The 16,573-nt window shown below is 50.2% G+C and overlaps 1 long non-coding RNA gene across 1 annotated transcript in view; it reads left to right on the forward strand.

Annotated features, from left to right (window-relative positions):
- Positions 1–537: 537 nt before the first annotated feature.
- LOC138294166 (uncharacterized) overlaps positions 538–16,573 on the forward strand; it is a 103,760-nt gene continuing 87,724 nt past the window's right edge. Inside the window, exon 1 of the long non-coding RNA XR_011203235.1 lies at positions 538–632. This is a non-coding gene — a long non-coding RNA (uncharacterized lncRNA). The remainder of the gene's footprint in view (positions 633–16,573) is intronic.

The following is a 16,573-nucleotide window of genomic DNA, read 5'->3' on the forward strand; positions in this document are numbered from 1 at the left end:
TCCCTTTATTTATTAGAAATTCTCTTCTAAAAGTACCTCTTGGATCCTGGTCTCTAGTTTCCAGGTTTGGAATGTGTTACTGCTCTGGGATGTGTTTTCTATTACTGTAAAGCTTCTAAAACATTAAACAAATACCGTTATCAGAATTACCAATATCAAACATTCATCATAATATAACTAAAGCCTAAATTCCCAATAGCAGACTCACTTTTCCCATATTTCCAGAATCTTTTATAAAACAAATACTGTACTTTTACATCAAAATACAGCATGTAATTTGTGCAAGTCCTTGATTTACTGTTTGCCTTGCTGTTAATGGTTTCCACAGTTCGATTCTTAAAAGTTCCATGAGAAAAAACAATGTTTGCTTCACAAAGTTCTGTACACGAATCCAGAAATTGTTGTCAAAGTTCTTTCAGGTAATAAAAGGTTTTGCACTTACTTGTTGCTGGCAAGAGATACTGATCAGTCTAACCTTGTCTTCTTTCTCTTTTGCAGGTTACTCATAGGAGAGAGGCTGAAGCAAGGAGGAACCGGAAACCGGAAGAAGGAAGAGCCAGAAGCTGCGCCCATTGAAGTCAATGAAAGTCTGTAAAGAGCAGGAGTGCCAGCGCCGAGGGATCTGTTCTCAGGTAAGCGGGAGGTAGACGAGCACAAGCACTGGGTGAGGCTCGGGGATGCCTTTTATAGACAGGGCTGGGTGTGGTTTGAAGGGCTGGGTGTGGTCCTCACATGCTGCACATGTTCTTGGAAGGTGTGCAGAGCTGGGTGTGGTTTGAAGAGCTGGGTGTGGTCCTCACATGCTGCACATGTTCTTGAAAGGTGTGCAGAGTTTCAGTTATTATACAAATGAGTTGGATTAACACATGGCCTAGGGAGGAGTATTTTAAAGAAGCCTTGGTAAAAGCAAGGCCCAATGTGTAAACAAAACAGCACATTAAACAACATACACAGAAGCCTAGGGGGGGGAAGGTGAGATAACAAGAAAGGCTTTCAATAGTAAGTTTAAAAGGGAGCTATTACAGAACCCACTAGTGCAGTGAGAGGGGACATGCTCTTTGCTGTGTACAAACCCTAACACCGGGGCCCTATGGGATGCAGCTCCCTCCATCGCCGGTGACTCCACTCCTCCACCAGATGATGCTAATGAACATAAGGACAGGGTGACAAAACAAAAAGGGGGGGAAGAGAGAAATGATACACTTGGTCAATGGCAGCAACAACACCACCCTTGGCGTACACGACACACACACACACACACACACAGGGAGCAGCCCTATGCACTAGGCAAAGAAAGCACTACCAGTCACAATGCTAGTCACCAGCCCACGGACAGGAATATCTAACGCCAATAGCAGCATACCTGATACCCACAGACCACTGCCCAGTAATGGATGCCTATTAGCTTGGTAGGAGGTGGTGTTCTTCAGCCCACGCCCAACATGGGACCTACCCTACAATGTCCGACCTGGCCTAGGGACACCCACAGGCCCACTTCCCCCACCCGGAGACCCCCCCACCATGTGCAAGTAGTATATTGGGAAGCTGTACTCACCCCCTTGTGGCTGCTGTGATGCCCTCAAGTGCCCATCTAGCTCCGGATAGGCCACCACCAGTATGCAGGCCATCAGGGGGGTCAGTGTTTGACCGGCACCCCTTCCTTGTTGGGAGGCCACACCCAGCTTGGCCTCTGCCATGTCCTTGCCAAGCATCTCAGTCCTCCCACCATTTGCGACAGTGGGTGCTCCGCCTGTGGTAGACCCCCAGGGTCAATGGCACGCCATATACCCTTTTTCTGATGGGCGCTGACCTGCAGAAAAATAAACATAGAAAAAGGTATCAGTCATACCGTCCAGCCTGTTACACTCATGGTCCACTATAGCCCTCAAATCCCCTTACGTACAGACATTGCCCACCATACATGCAGCACACTGCCCAGAACCCTTCCACCAACCCCCCCCCACATGAGGCCCTCACACACAGCACTCCATGCATCCATGCCCCTTGCATCGTGGTCACAGTGTACTCACCTGTTGGTTTGGAGGCCCATACAGCATTCGGTACTGGGGTAGGATCCCATCCACCAGTCTCTCCAACTCCACAGCGGTGAAGGCAGGGGCCTTTTCCCACTGACATGAGCCATGGTAGGTTCCAGACACAGGTCACAGCAGCAATTGCAGTGTAGGTCCTCTCCTGTTGAAGGTCAGATAGCAAGTGAGTAAACAGCTAGAAAATGGCGGTCAAGTCCGCGGTGGTGCGTACCGGGACAGCCGGCAAACATTACCATTGGCCACTGTAACCCATAGGGCCAAATGACAACCAATGAGGAGTTGCACAGTGGTACTCGACTGCCTCCCGCAAAGGCGTACAACGTCAGTGGCATTATCTCATTTCCACATGTCCATCCACACAGGACAGGCGGATGCCATTTTGGGGGTGGCAGGCCATGGCACCTAACTGCGTCACAGTACACATAGGCACCATTTGGGCCTATCCAACAACATACTGTTACAGTCACAACATGCAATGCAGTGTAGTGTTTGGAAATGTGGAATACTGACCATCTGCTGATTACAACCGCTGCGGATGGATAAGAGATGGAGACATCCCCCAGTGTACAGACCCCTGGTGGACTTGGCAACAATGGAGGACAGGCATATTATCCTTACCCATAGACTGGACAGGGCCACTATCACAGAGCTGTGTGCCCAATTGGAGCCAGACCTGATATCTGCTATTGGTAAGCCCACTGGGAACCCCCCCTTGTGCTCCATTTCTTGGCAAATGAATCCTTCGAAGTAACAAATGGCTTGGCAGCAGGAATGTCTCAGGCAATGTTCCCAATAGTGCTGACCAGAGTGTTGGCTGCCCTGATTAAACACATGTGCAGCTACATTGTTTTCCCCCAGGTGGAGGATTTGGCCACAGTCAAAGCTGATTTTTATGCAATGGGGCATATCCCCAACATTATTGGGGATATTGATGGTACACATATTGCACTTGTCCCCCCAAGAGAAATGAACAGGTCTTCAGAAATCTAAAGAGCTTTCACTCGATGAATGTGCAGACAGTGTGCCTGGGGGACCAGTACATCTCACATGTCAGTGCAAAGTATCCTGGGTCTGTGCATGATGCCTATATCCTGAGTAATAGCAGCATCCCGTATGTGATGTCTCAACTCCAGAGGCACATGGTGTGGCTAATAGGTGAGCCCATGGTTCCCACCCTGTATATGTTTGTGTATGGGTATGGTGTTGGCCATAAGGGTTAGAGTTTGGCTAACAGGTATCCCTCGATATTAGCAGGTGACTCTGGTTACCCCAACCTCTCATGGCTACTGACCCCTGTAAGGAATCCCAGGACAACGGCAGAGGAACGTTACAATGAGGCACATGGGTGAACAAGAATAATAATAGAGAGGACATTCGGCCTCCTGAAGGCCAGGTTTTGTTGCCTCCATCTAACAGGTGGATCCCTGTACTAGTCACCCAAGAAGGAGCTGCATGTTGCATGACCTTGCCTTGAGAAGCCAGGTGCCTTTTCTGCAGGAGGGTGAGGCTGGAGATGTGCATGTGGCAGTAGTGGATGCTGTGGACATTGAAGATGAGGAGGCAGAGGATGAAGATGAGGACAACAGAACAGCTATTATACGACAGTACTTCCAGTGACACGCAGGTAAGACACTGTAACTTCACTTTGCATTGACAGTTTTGTATTTGACATTGTACATGGCAGGCAGATTCTCCTAATTCTACGGCCACTTACTGTACCTTTTGGCATCTCTATTTTCAGATATCTGTGCCCCATTCTGGCACCTGGTGTGTTGACTGCAGCCAACTACAGGTCATTCCTATGTATACATTACTGTACAGTTGTGTTGCAGTGTTTAAACCTTGTTAAACAAATACATAATTAAATCATTTGACATACTCCATACTTGTATTTTTTCAAACAGTGTTTATTTAAGTGCTAATAAGTAGAGGGGTATGTGCAATAGACTGGGGTGATGGTGGAGGAAAGTCCAGGATGGAGTCCAGTCTCTTTGTATCACAGGTGCATTGTCCAAGGGGACATAAGAAGGGGAGCAGTGGCAGTTCAATGTGGACAGGGTGACAGAGTGGGACACAAGGGTGACAATCAGGAGAGTCTTATTTCCTGGCGGGGGTCTTGGAAATGTTCTCTGGCTTCTGACTGGATAGCAGGGACCGTTTGCGGGTGGTTCTCCATCTGCAGGGGGAGGGGTGCTGGTGGCCTATTGTTTCTGTGGTAGGGCCTCCTTTCCACTAGCGGCAGCGGAGGTGGAGGGCTGTTCATCAGTGTGGCTAGTGTCAGGGGCCTTGTGGTGTGCAACGGCCTCCCTCATGGTGTTGGCCATGTCTGCCAGCACCCCTGCAATGGTGACCAGGGTGGTGTGGATGTCCTTCAGGCCCTCCCTGATCCCCAGGTACTGTCCCTCCTGCAGCCGCTGGGTCTCCTGCTACTTGTCCAGTATCTGTCCCATCGTCTCCTGGGAATGGTGGTATGCTCCCAGGATGTTGGTGAGTGCCTCCTGGAGAGTCGGTTCCCTGGGCCTGTCGTCCCCCTGTCGCACAGCAGTCCTCCCAGCTTCCCTGTTGTCCTGTGCCTCTGTCTCCTGAACTGTGTGCCCACTGCCACTGACCACGGGTCCCTGATCATCCTGTGTTTGTGGGGTTGCCTGGGGTCCCTGTAGTGGTGGACACACTACTGATTGATGTGTCCTGGGGACAGAGGTATGGGCCCGCTGGGTGGGTGCTGTGCTGGTGTTTCCTGAGGGGGGAGGCTCTGTGGTGGTATGGGACTGTGCCTGGGTAACCGACTGTTCAGAGATCCCTGATGGACCAGGTTGATCATCCAGATCCAGGCGTCCAGAGCTGCTGTCATCACTGTGGGCCTCTTCTGGAGGGGGACTGGATGTTGCTGGCACCTCCTCTCCGGTGACGTTGTGTGGGGGACGTGTGGGGATGTAAATGCAGTGTTATTGTTTCTGCATGTGACATCTTGTGCATGGGTGTGTTGCCCTGTATGGTTGTGATCGCCCTGTCAGCTTTGCCTTGTGTGAGTAGTGATTTTATGGACTAGGTGATTCTCTCTAATGTGCATGCTTTAGTGATGGGTGTCCATGCAGGGCTGTGAGTGATGTCCATGCATTGGTGGTGCATGCAGGGCTTGGTATTGGGATGGGTGGGTTCTGATGGTGGGGTGTATGTGAGGTGGTGGAGTGATGGGGTGAGGGTAGTGGTGGAGGTATGTGATGACATGCAGGTAGGGGAGTGATAGTAATAGAGATTTGACTTACCAGAGTCCAGTCTTCCTGTTACTCCTGCCAGGCCCCCAGGATGCAGTATTGCCAAGACTTGCTCCTCCCATGTTGTTAGTTGTGGGGGAGGAGGTGGGGGTCTACCACCAGTCCTCTGTACAGCTATCTGGTGTCTTGCAACCACGGACCGTATCTTCCCCCTTAGGTCGTTCCACCTCTTCCTGATGTCATCCCTTGTCTGGGGTGCTGTCCCACAGCATTGACCCTGTCCACGATTCTCCACCATAGCTCCATCTTCCTTGCAATGAATGTCTTCTGCACCTGTGATCCGAATAGCTGTGGCTCTACCCGGATGATTTCCTCCACCATGATCCTTAGCTCCTCCTCTGAGAACCTGGGGTGTTTTTGGTGTGCCATGGGTGTAGTGTGTGTGGTGTGTGTAAGGGTGTGTGCTGTAAGGTGTGTGGATGGTGTATAGGTGATGGTGTTATGTGCCTCTGGTTCTGTGGGTGCTCTTTTTGTATCTCTCTGTTGTCAATTTATTTGAGTCATAAAGGGTTGTGGATAATGTGCGTGTGTGTGTTTTATAGTGGTGTGGGTGTGGTGTGTGTATGTGTGTCGTGTAGTTTGAATTGTCCAATGTAGTGTTGTTTTGTATGTGTGTGTCTATTTTGAGCGCGGCGGTATGTACCGCCAATGGTTTACCGCGGTTGAATGTCCGCTGTGGTGATTCGTGGGTCATAATGCTGTGGGTGTAGTTCTGTTGGCGTAACGGTGTGGGTTTTGCTACCGCCAGTTTATCACTGACCTTTGGGCTGCCGGACTTTTGTGGGCAGCTCTATAGTGACGGATTGCTAAGTGTGGGTCATAATATAGGTGGCAGTGAACCGCGGCGGCAGCGGTATGTTGGTGGCAGCCGGCATGGCGGTAGGCGGGACTTACCACCAATGTCATAATGAGGGCCTATGTTCAGAGTTATGCATGTTGTCAGAAGAACTCACACAAGCTTAGCCAACACAATACTGAGACCTGTGATGCTTGTGGTCCACTCCTCATTACTAAAAACGTGCGTTTGTCAAAACTTAAAAGGGGATGGGAATGACTTCTGTTAAAGAAAGACTTCTAAAATGATATTTGCTGCATATTGTTTTGCGATGGAAGTGTACTGAAAGATGATTACGCCTCCAAAAGAGTCAAGAGACTTGTATATGTCCTTACTGAAGTTCTCCAGGGCAAGCTAAAGTGACCAAAAGATTCAGGCTGCTTCCGCCTGTTCTGGGAACAGATGTGATCTCAGAGGACCTATTAATGGGATAATTATAGCAAGCTGACAGGAAATCAGATGTAAGCTTTGGCCTGTCTATTTAATGGCCTTCTCATAGCAATTGCTATCTACTACGGAACATAACATCAAAGAGCCTTGTGGCATTCTTTGGAATTTACCCTAATACGGTCATTGCACTTTAAGGCAACTGGTTTACAATCCAGAAACAACCCCAGAAAACTAGAAAACAAAATAGTTACAGAAAAACAGCATCCCAATTGAGAAAAACGTAATTCCTGCCAACCCTCTCGTGCAAGGCTCGAAGCAGTGTATTTTAGGGATCCAAGGCTCAAGAAGTTAAAGATGCCATACAAGTTTGCCGCACAGTGGTTGTTACTAAGGAAGCGGCGCATCGCTGTTCACTGGCCTTGGCTCAGCCATATTGCAGAATGGGCACTGGCTTAGAAAAGACATTTGAGGGCGGTTAGGCGTGACGATAATTCACTGGTAGACATCGAGAGATGGACAACAATTGACAGACTCAACACCTCAGCACCTCAGGGGAGGGAGCGTTGGACAGCCGAGAAGAAGAATCAGACTGACTAGGACCCTAAAATAACAACCATGAAGTGCCAGAAGAAGGCAGTAAGTGGACAACTTGACTGGGCCGTTCTGAAACAACCGCAGGAGTGGTTGGGGTGGGGGTGGGTGGAGCTGCCCATGGGAAGGATGGGCACGAGACTCTGTTCCCATATTTGTGTAGTGCAGGGTTGATGCCATGAACTGTTTCGGACAAATCGGATTATCAGATGTTGATTCTCTATTCTGTAAGTGCATTTATTTTACATCTTAGCTGGGGAGATCAAATGTAATGCTCAATAATTGTATGATGTTGTTAAATATGTAGTTTCTTATTTGTTGCTGTTCGGTAGCTCTAAATTGGAAAAATAAAGCTTTAAAAAACGTAATTTCCATAAAAACCAGACATAAGGCCCAAATTTGTCTGTCAGTAATACTAATTCAATTTCAGGTAGATTTCATGGAACATCATGTCGGCCTTCTTGCCACTGCAATGGATGAGGGTAAATTCTGATGACAGTTCTTTTTTGGAAAAATGGCTGATTATGCTGGTAAAGTTATAGCCAACATGCAACTAGGTGAATGTCTGATCTCAACAGCAACAATTTCCTTGATATGTGGAGGGCCTGTAAATGTTGTTCCATGAGAAAGCATACACACATTTCAGTTTACATATATCCCATCTCTTCAACTTGGTATGGGGGTTTTCAGGCATAACAAGGATTCTGTTTTGTCCTTTTACTGCAACTTGTGTAGGTAGTGACTCCTACTGAATTTATGATATCGACCACGCATTAGGGCCCACATTTATACTTTTTGACGCAAACCTGTGCCAGTGCACGTTTGCGTCAAAATGTTTAACGCTGGCTTCTGCCATTCCAACGCGCCAGCCGGGCGTCATATTTAAGGAATGACGGTAGCCAGGGCTGCGGCCTGGTTAGCGTCAATAAATGACTCTAACCGGGCAGCGGAGGCATAGGGAAGACTGGGGGTTGTGCATCAAAGAATGGTGCAAGTCAGGTTAGAGTAAAAAAAAAAAAGACTCTAACCTGACTAGCGTCATTTTTTGACCCCCATGGAAATGACTCCTGTCTTAGCAGAGACAGGAGCCATGCCCCCCTGCCCAATGGTCATGCCCAGGGGACTTCTGTCCCTGGGCATGGCCACTGGGCACAGTGGCATGTAGGAGGGCCCAAATTAAGCCCCCCCTATGCCACCTAAAAAAAATAAAAGAATAACTTACCTCTACTTACCGTAGATGGGTCCCCCCATCCATGGGTGTCCTTCAGGGGTGGGCTAGGGTGGCAGGGGTGTCCCTGGGGGCAGGGAAGGGCACCTGTGGACTGCTTCCATGGTCAGAGACAATGGAAATGAGCCCACAGGTCCCTAAACGCCTGCCCTCACCCAGGCGTTAAAAAACGCCACAAATCTGGCTGGGTGCCATTTTTTAAGGCCCACCTCCTCTCGTGCGTGCAAGGGGTACCATTTACAAGGGACTGTCTGGGTACCAGGGTTGTGCCAATTGTGGGAACAAATGTACAGTTTAGGGAAAGAACACTGGTGCTGGGGCCTGGTTAGCAGGGTCTCAGCACACTTTCAATCATAACTGCCATCAGCAAAAGGCAAAAAGTCAGGGGGTAACGATGCAAGGAGGCATTTCCTTACACAGTAGAACTGACCATTCCTCATATTATTGATGTGTTCTGTGTGGCTGTAGCAGGATGGCATTCACTTCCTTTGCATCTCTACTTACTGTCACCTGTGGCTTCTCATTTTGCAGATGTTGGTGATATGACAACAGTGTACTGATATGATGTCTGCAGACAGATACAGGTCTTAAAATGTATGCTATCACAGTGTTCAGAGTATTTGCACTAGATGTAACTGTTCCCATATATGCACACTTTCATCACATAAAACACTTTCACTTAGGTTATGTTCAAGGGTGTTTATTGTAGTGCAAATAATTGACGGAAAAGTGCAATGGAATGGGGTGATGGTAGAGGAAAGGCCAGGGTATTGTTACAGTCTGTTTGTAGCACAGGTCCAGTGTCCAAGTGGACATAGGAAGGGGAGCAAAGGCAATTCAAAGTGGACAAGGTGACAAGGTGGGACACAAGGGGGACATTCAGCAGGGTCTAATTTCCGGATGGTGGTCTTGGTCTTGGCAAGTGTCTCTGGCTTCTGTCTGGGTTGCAGGGAACATTTGCGGGTGGTTCACCTTCTGCAGGAGGAGGGATGCTGGTGGCCTGTGGGTCCTGTGGTAGGGCCTCCTACCCACTAGCTGCAGCAGAAGTGGTGGGCTGGCCAGTAGACTGGCTAGTGGTAGAGGCCCGCTGGTGTGCGGTCCATTCCCTCATGATGTTGGCCATATCGCCAGCCCCCCTGCTACGGAGACCATGGTGGTGTTGAGGGCCTGCAAATCCTCCCTGATCTCCTGATGGTGTACCTCCTGTTGCCGTTTGTTCTCCTGCATGTTGGTTAGGATCTGGCCCATCTTGTCCTGGGATTGTTGGTAAGCCCCCAGGACACTGGTGAGTGTCTCCTTGAGAGTCGGTTCCCTGGACCTGTCTTCCCCCGGCACACAGTGGTCCTCCCAGTGTCCCTGTTCCACTGTGCCTCTGTCCCCTGAACGGTGTGCCCACTGCCACTGACCCGAGGTCCCCGATTGTCTTGGGTGTAAGGTGTGGACTGGGGTCCCTGTATAGGTGGGCATACTGCTGATTGACGTGTTCTGGGGACAGAGGTATGGGGATGTTGAGTGGGTGCTGTGGTGTTTGATACTGATGGGGAGGCTCTGTGGTGGACTGTGAGTGGGCTGGGGTGGCCGACTGACTAGTGGTCCCTGATGGGCCAGGTAGTTCATACAGATCATGAAGTCCAGAGTTACTGTCATCACTGGGGGTGTCTTCTGTTGGTGGACTGGTTAGTCATGGCACCTCCTCTCCACTGAGATTGGCTGGGGCACCTGTGGGGATGTAAGTGATGTATTATACTTCATGTCTGTGACATATTGTACAACCTTGCTTCCCCTCTACTGTTGCTGTTGTCCTGCCACCTGGGTTTGTGTATGGTGATGTATTGTGTGCTTCTTAGTTCTCCATGCTGTGTATGCTTTGGTGATGGGTGTCCATGCAGGGCTGGGAGGACTGTCCATGCATTGGTATGGCATGCAGAACTTGGCATTGGGGTTAGTCATATGTGTAGGTGCAGTGTGTGGGATGGAGTGGGGTGATGGGAGTGAGGGTGAGGGGGTGAGATGGCATGCAGGTATGGGGGTGATAAGTAGTAAATGTTGACTCACGAGTGTCCAGTCCTCCGGCTACTCCAGTGAGTCCCTCAGGATGCAGTATTGCCACGACTTGCTCCTCCCATGCTTTGAGCTGTGGGGAGGAGGTAGGGGTTCACTGCCAGTCCTCTGGATGGCGAGCTGGTGCCTTGCTGCTACACAACGTACTTTTCCCTGTAGGTTGTTCCACCTCTTCCTGATGTTGTTCCTTGTTCTTGGATGCTGTCCCATGGCATTCACTCTGTCCACGATTCTCCGCCACAGCTCCATCTTCCTGGTAATGGATATTTGCTATACCTGTGCTCCAAACAGCTGTGGCTCTACCCTGACTATTTCCTCGACCATAACCTGCATTACTCATCAGTGAAACTGGGGTGCCTTTGTGGGGACATGGGTTTTGTGTGGTGTGTGTTGTGCAGAGGGTGTTGAGTGATGTGGTGGGGTGTGGGATGTGGGGTGTGTGACAGATGTATGGGTGTTTGAGGTGTGTGTGTGTTGTTGTCTCAGTGGTCTTCGTGTTGGTCTTGTGGCGCTTATTGGTATTTGTAAAGGGTGGTATGTGATGTGGGTGTGTGTTTTATAGTGCTCTGGGTGGGTGGGTGTGGTGTATGTTTTTAATTTTGGGCAATGCTGTTTTGTTTTGTATTAGGGTGGCCATTCTGTGTGCGCCGGTGTGTACCGCCAATGGTTTACCACCATTGAATGTCCGCTGTGGTGATTCGTGGGTCATAATGTGGTTGTTTTGTTGGCGTAACAGTATGGTTGTTGTTACCGCCACTTTAGCACTGACCTTTGGGCTGGCGGATTTGTGTTTGTGTCAGTATTCTGTCGGTTTAGTGTGTGTGTGTTATAATATGGCGAACGGATATTCGCCACCGCAGCGGTATGTTGGCGGCCGTCACCGCAGCGGTAAGAAGGATTTACAACCAATGTCATAATGAGGGCCTTTGTCTTTACCCATGGTGGGCTCACCGGGAGGAGCATCCCGCAGGGCCTGATCGAGGCATGCTTACAGGCCGCAATCCTGCCTTGCAGAATTCATAATGGTGCGACAGGTCAGTGTCTGCAGTCATGCCAAAATATACAGCTAAACGGGACAGTTGTGCCCCTATAGAGTGCACTTTCAGGCCTCAAGGCACCTGTGAATGTCTCTGTGTTATGAACTGGGTTCTGGGCGCTAGAATGAGAAGTCCCCTGGGGTGTGTTAGATCCCCACTCCATTGTTGATGGGGTCGCTGCTCCAATGTCTTTCAAGCGCCCCGTCCACAATAGGATGCTGAGTCTTCCGGGGCCATAGCCTCTGTGTCGGCACTCCCGACCATCTGCAGGCCTCAGCCAGCGGACATTGTCTAATGAAGCCACAGCAGTCAGATATGGACAACTCATCCTTCCTCCTGCTTGCAGACTCTTTAGTACTCTGCACCTCCACAGCTCACCTCTCATGGTCTAGGCGTGCAGCCAGGTCCCAGAGGCCACCGCTGTCGACCCGTGGTCCCCGGCTCAGACCGCACCACAGCATATAGGCCTGTCTGAAGGCACCAGTATAGATTGATGGACCCTCAGCACTTTTGGGGCCCTTACACCCCTCCTGCAGGCTATGGTGCCTGATGCCAGGTAAGGTCTCTAAGGGCTGCAGCATGTATTATGCCACCCTGGGGACCACTCCCTCAGCACATGCACACTGCCTCACAGCTTGTGCGTGCTGGTAGGGAGAGAATGACTAAGTCGACATGGCACTCCCCTCAGAGTGTAATGCCCACCTCACACTGCCTGTGGAATAGGTACGTCACTCCTCTAGCAGGCCTTACAGCCCTAAGGCAGGGTGCACTATACCACAGGTGAGGGCATATGTGCATGAGCACTATGCCCCTACAGTATCTAAGCAAAAACCTTAGACATTGTAAGTGCAGGGTAGCCATAAAGAGTATATTGTCTGGGAGTTTGTCAAATACAAACTCTACAGTTCCATAATGGCTACACTGAAATCTGGGAAGTTAGGATTTATCATAAAATGCACCCAGAGGGCATCTTAGAGATGTCCCCTGGATACCAGTCTGACTCCTAGTGCTAGGCTGACCAGTTTCTGCCAGCCTGCCACCACCAGACAAGTTGCTGGCCACATGGAGGGAGTGCCTTTGTCACTCTGTGGCCAGGAACAAAACCTGTACTGGGTAGAGGTGGTTCTCACCTCCCCCTGTAGGAACTGTAACACCTGGTGGTGAGCCTCAAAGGCTCATGCCTTTTGTTACATCACCCCAAGGCATCCCAGCTAGTGGAGATGCCCACCCCTCCGGCCACTGCCCCACTTTTGGCAGTAAGTCTGGAGGAGATAATGAGAAAAATAAGGAGGAGTCACCCACCAGTCAGGACTACCCCTAAGGTGTCCTGAGCTGAGGTGACCCCTGCCTTTTGAAATCCTCCATCTTAAATGTGGATTAGGATTAGGGATGTGCTCCCCTCCCCTCAGGGAGGAGGCACAAAGAGGGTGAAGCCACCCTCAAGGACAGTAGCCATTGGCTACTGCCCGCCTGACCTAAACACACACTTAAATTCAGTATTTAGGGGCACCCCAGAACCCAGGAAATCAGATTCCTGCAACCTACACAAAGAAGGACTACTGACCTGAAAGCCCTGCAGAGACGAAGGAGACGACAACTGCTTTGGCCCCAGCCCTACCGGCCTATCTCCAGACTCAAAGAACCTGCACAGTGACTCATCCGACAGGGACCAGCGACCTCTGAAGCGTCAGAGGACTGCCTTGAACCCGAAGGACCACAAAACTCCAGAGAACAGCAGCACTGTTCACAAACAGCAACAACTTTGTAACTTTCTTGCAACTTTTAAAGAAATCACTTTTCCTGCTAGAAGTGTGAGACTTCACCCTCTGCACCCGACGCCCCTGGTTTGGGATCCAGAGAACCAACACTACAGGGAGGACTCCCAGGCAAGTGCGATCTCGTGAGTAACCCGAGATGACCCGCCTGGACCCCCACAGCGACGCATGCAGAGAGAATCCAGAGGCTACCCCTGACCGCGACTGCCTGAACCAAGGAACCCAACGCCTGGACGAAGCACTGCACCCGCAGACCCCAGGACCAGAAGGAACCAAACTCCAGTGCAGGAGTGACCCTCAGGCAACCCTCTGCCTAGCCCAGTTGGTGGCTGCCCCGAGAAGCCCTCCTGTGCCCTGCCTGCACCGCTAGAGTGACCCCTGGGTCCCTCCATTGATTCCTATTCAAAACCCGACGCCTGCTTTGCACACTGCACCCGGCTGCCCCTGTGCCGCTGAGAGTGTGTTTTGTGTGCCTACTTGTGTCCCCCAGTGCTCTACAAAACCCCCCTGGTCTGCCCTCCGAAGACGCAGGTACTTACCTGTTGACAGACTGGACCCAGAGCACCCCTGTTCTCCATAGGCACCTATGTGTTTTGGGCCCTCCTTTGAACTCTGCACCTGACCGGCCCTGTGTTGCTGGTGCAGTGATTTTGGGGTTTCCTTGAGCACCCCAACGGTGGAATACCTATGCCCAGGAACTTGAACTTGTAAGTTACCTCCCCCAGGAGTGTTGATTTTTGCATTATGTCCACTTTTAAAATAGCTTATTGCCATTTTAACTAAAACTGTGTATGTAACTGCTCTAATTCAAAGTTCCTCATTTACCTGTGTCGAGTACCTTACATTTTGAGTATTTACTTCAAATCTTGAATCTTGTGGTTCTAAAATAAATGTAAAAAATATTTTTTTGTATGTAAAAACTATTGGCCTTGAGTTAAGTCTTTGAGTGTGTGTTCCTCATTTATTGCCTGTGTGAGTACAACAAATGCTTAACACTACCCTCTGATAAGCCTACTGCTCGACCACACTACAACAAAATAGAGCATTAGAATTATCAAATTTTGCCACTATCTTACCTCTAAGGGGAACCCTTGAACACTATGCACACTCTCTCTTACTTTGAGATAGTATATACAGAGCCAGCTTCCTACACACTGTCTCACTTGTGTGTCATTGGAAGTATTAACGTGTAACTCATTTTCTGTTGTCCACATCCTCATCCTCTGCCTCCTCATCCTCACTGTCCTCGGAGTCCACGGCTGCCACAGGGGCATTTCCAGTCTCCTCCTCCTACAGATAAGGCACGTGCCGTCTGAGGACCAGATTGTGCAACATGCAGCATGTCACTACTATCTGGCAGACCTTCTAGGGTGAGTAGCACAGGGATCCACCGGTTAGATGGAGGCATCTGAACCTGCCCTTCAGGAGGCCGAAGGCCCTCTCAACAAGTCTCCTGGTTCGCCCATGTGTGTCATAATGACGATTCTCAGCCCCTGTCCTGGCATTCCTCACAGGGGTCAGGGGCCACGATAGGTTGGGTAGCCAGAGTCACCTGCAAGTACTGAGGGACAAACATTAGCCTTACACAATGGTATGGGGTCAACATCAGAAGGCATACTCTGACATACATTGGGTGGGGACTCAGCCTCACCAATTAGCCACACCCTGTGACTCTGTAGTTGTGCCATCACATATGGAATGCTGCTATTCCTCAGGACGAAGGCATCATGCACTGACCCAGGATACTTGGCAGTGACGTGGGAGATGTACTGGTCCACCTGGCTCACCATTTGCACATTGAGTGAGTGGAAACTCTTCCAATTCCTGAACACCTGTTCATTCTGGTGGGGGGGACAAACACAACATGTGTACTGTCTATCGCCCCAATAATGTTGGGTATATGTCCTATTGCATAGAATCCTGCCTTCACAGTGGCCAAATCTTCCACTTGGGGGAAGGCGATGTAGCTGCACATGAGTTTCACCAGGGCAGACAAAACCCTTGCCAGCACGATTGAGAACATTGGCTGTGACATTCCTGCTGCAAAGCCCACTGTCACTTGGAATGAACCAGTTGCCAGGAAGTGGAGCACTGATAGAACCTGCAATAGAGGGGGGATCCCAGTGGGATGACGGATATCAGATATCAGATCAGGCTCCAATTGAGCACATAGCTCTGTGATCATGGCCCTGTCCATTCCATAGGTGAGTATTATATGCCTCTCCTCCAGTGTAGCCAAGTCCACAATGGGTCTGTACACGGGGCTTGTCTTGTCATCCGATTGCTCTGCAGTGGTAGGGATCTGAGGGACACAAGAGTGAGTATGCTGTCACAATTTAAACAATGGAACCACCACCTCAGTGTACATATAGCAGGAACGTTATGGGACATTGGGAATGGCAATGTATGTGCAAATAATTGAAATGGCGCAGTTTTCGATTATCTGAATATTGTCCACCACCATAAAATGCCCTCAGCCTGTCATGTATGTAGGGACACGTGGAAGTGAGGTAACTCCGCAGCGTAGAGCGTCATGGCGGAAGGCAGTCTCAAAATGCTGTGCTATTCCTCATTGGATAACAAGGGGTCTATAGAGTACAATGGCCAATGGGGATCACCGGCGGCAGTGACGGTGCACACCCCAACGGACGTGTCTGCTATTTTTTGTCCATAACCTCACTCGATTCCTGATTTTCCACAGGACAACACCCCCTCTGCGTGTGCTGCTGTGACGTGTATCTGAATCCTGCCATGGCTAGTGTGACCGGGGAAAGGGCCCCAGCCTTCACTTCAGAGGAGTTGAAGTGTTTGGTGGATGGGGTCCTACCACAGTATGGGCAGCTGTTTGGCCTCCAGACCAACAGGTGAGTACACCTTGGGCACGAAGCATGTGACGGAGTTCCATGGAGATGTGTGTGCAAGAATTGTGTCAGATGGGGGGGTCATATGTCTGTTGGTAGTGTACATGGTGGGCGCTGAGTAATATGTGCGCCAATGGGAAGGAAGGGGATTTGTGGGCTGGATTGTCTGGTTAATGGTGTCCTCCTGTCTGTGTTTCCTCTGCAGGTCAGAAGAAGGGATTGTGGCTCGCCACCGCCAAGGACATGCGGACCCTGAGAGTCTACAGCAGGCAGAGCACACACTGTAGGAAGAGGTGGGAAGACCTGAGACACTGGGCCCGAAGACCACGAAGGCCCAGCTGGGGATGACCTCCCAACGAGGGCAGGATGCCCATCGGAACCTGACCCTCCTCATGGCCTGCATACTGGCAGTTGTCTACCCAGAGCTGGATGGGCGCTTGAGGGCGTCACAGCAGCCACAAGGGGGTGA

Source organism: Pleurodeles waltl, chromosome 4_2 (assembly GCF_031143425.1).
Source record: "Pleurodeles waltl isolate 20211129_DDA chromosome 4_2, aPleWal1.hap1.20221129, whole genome shotgun sequence".
Taxonomy (NCBI): domain Eukaryota; kingdom Metazoa; phylum Chordata; class Amphibia; order Caudata; family Salamandridae; genus Pleurodeles; species Pleurodeles waltl.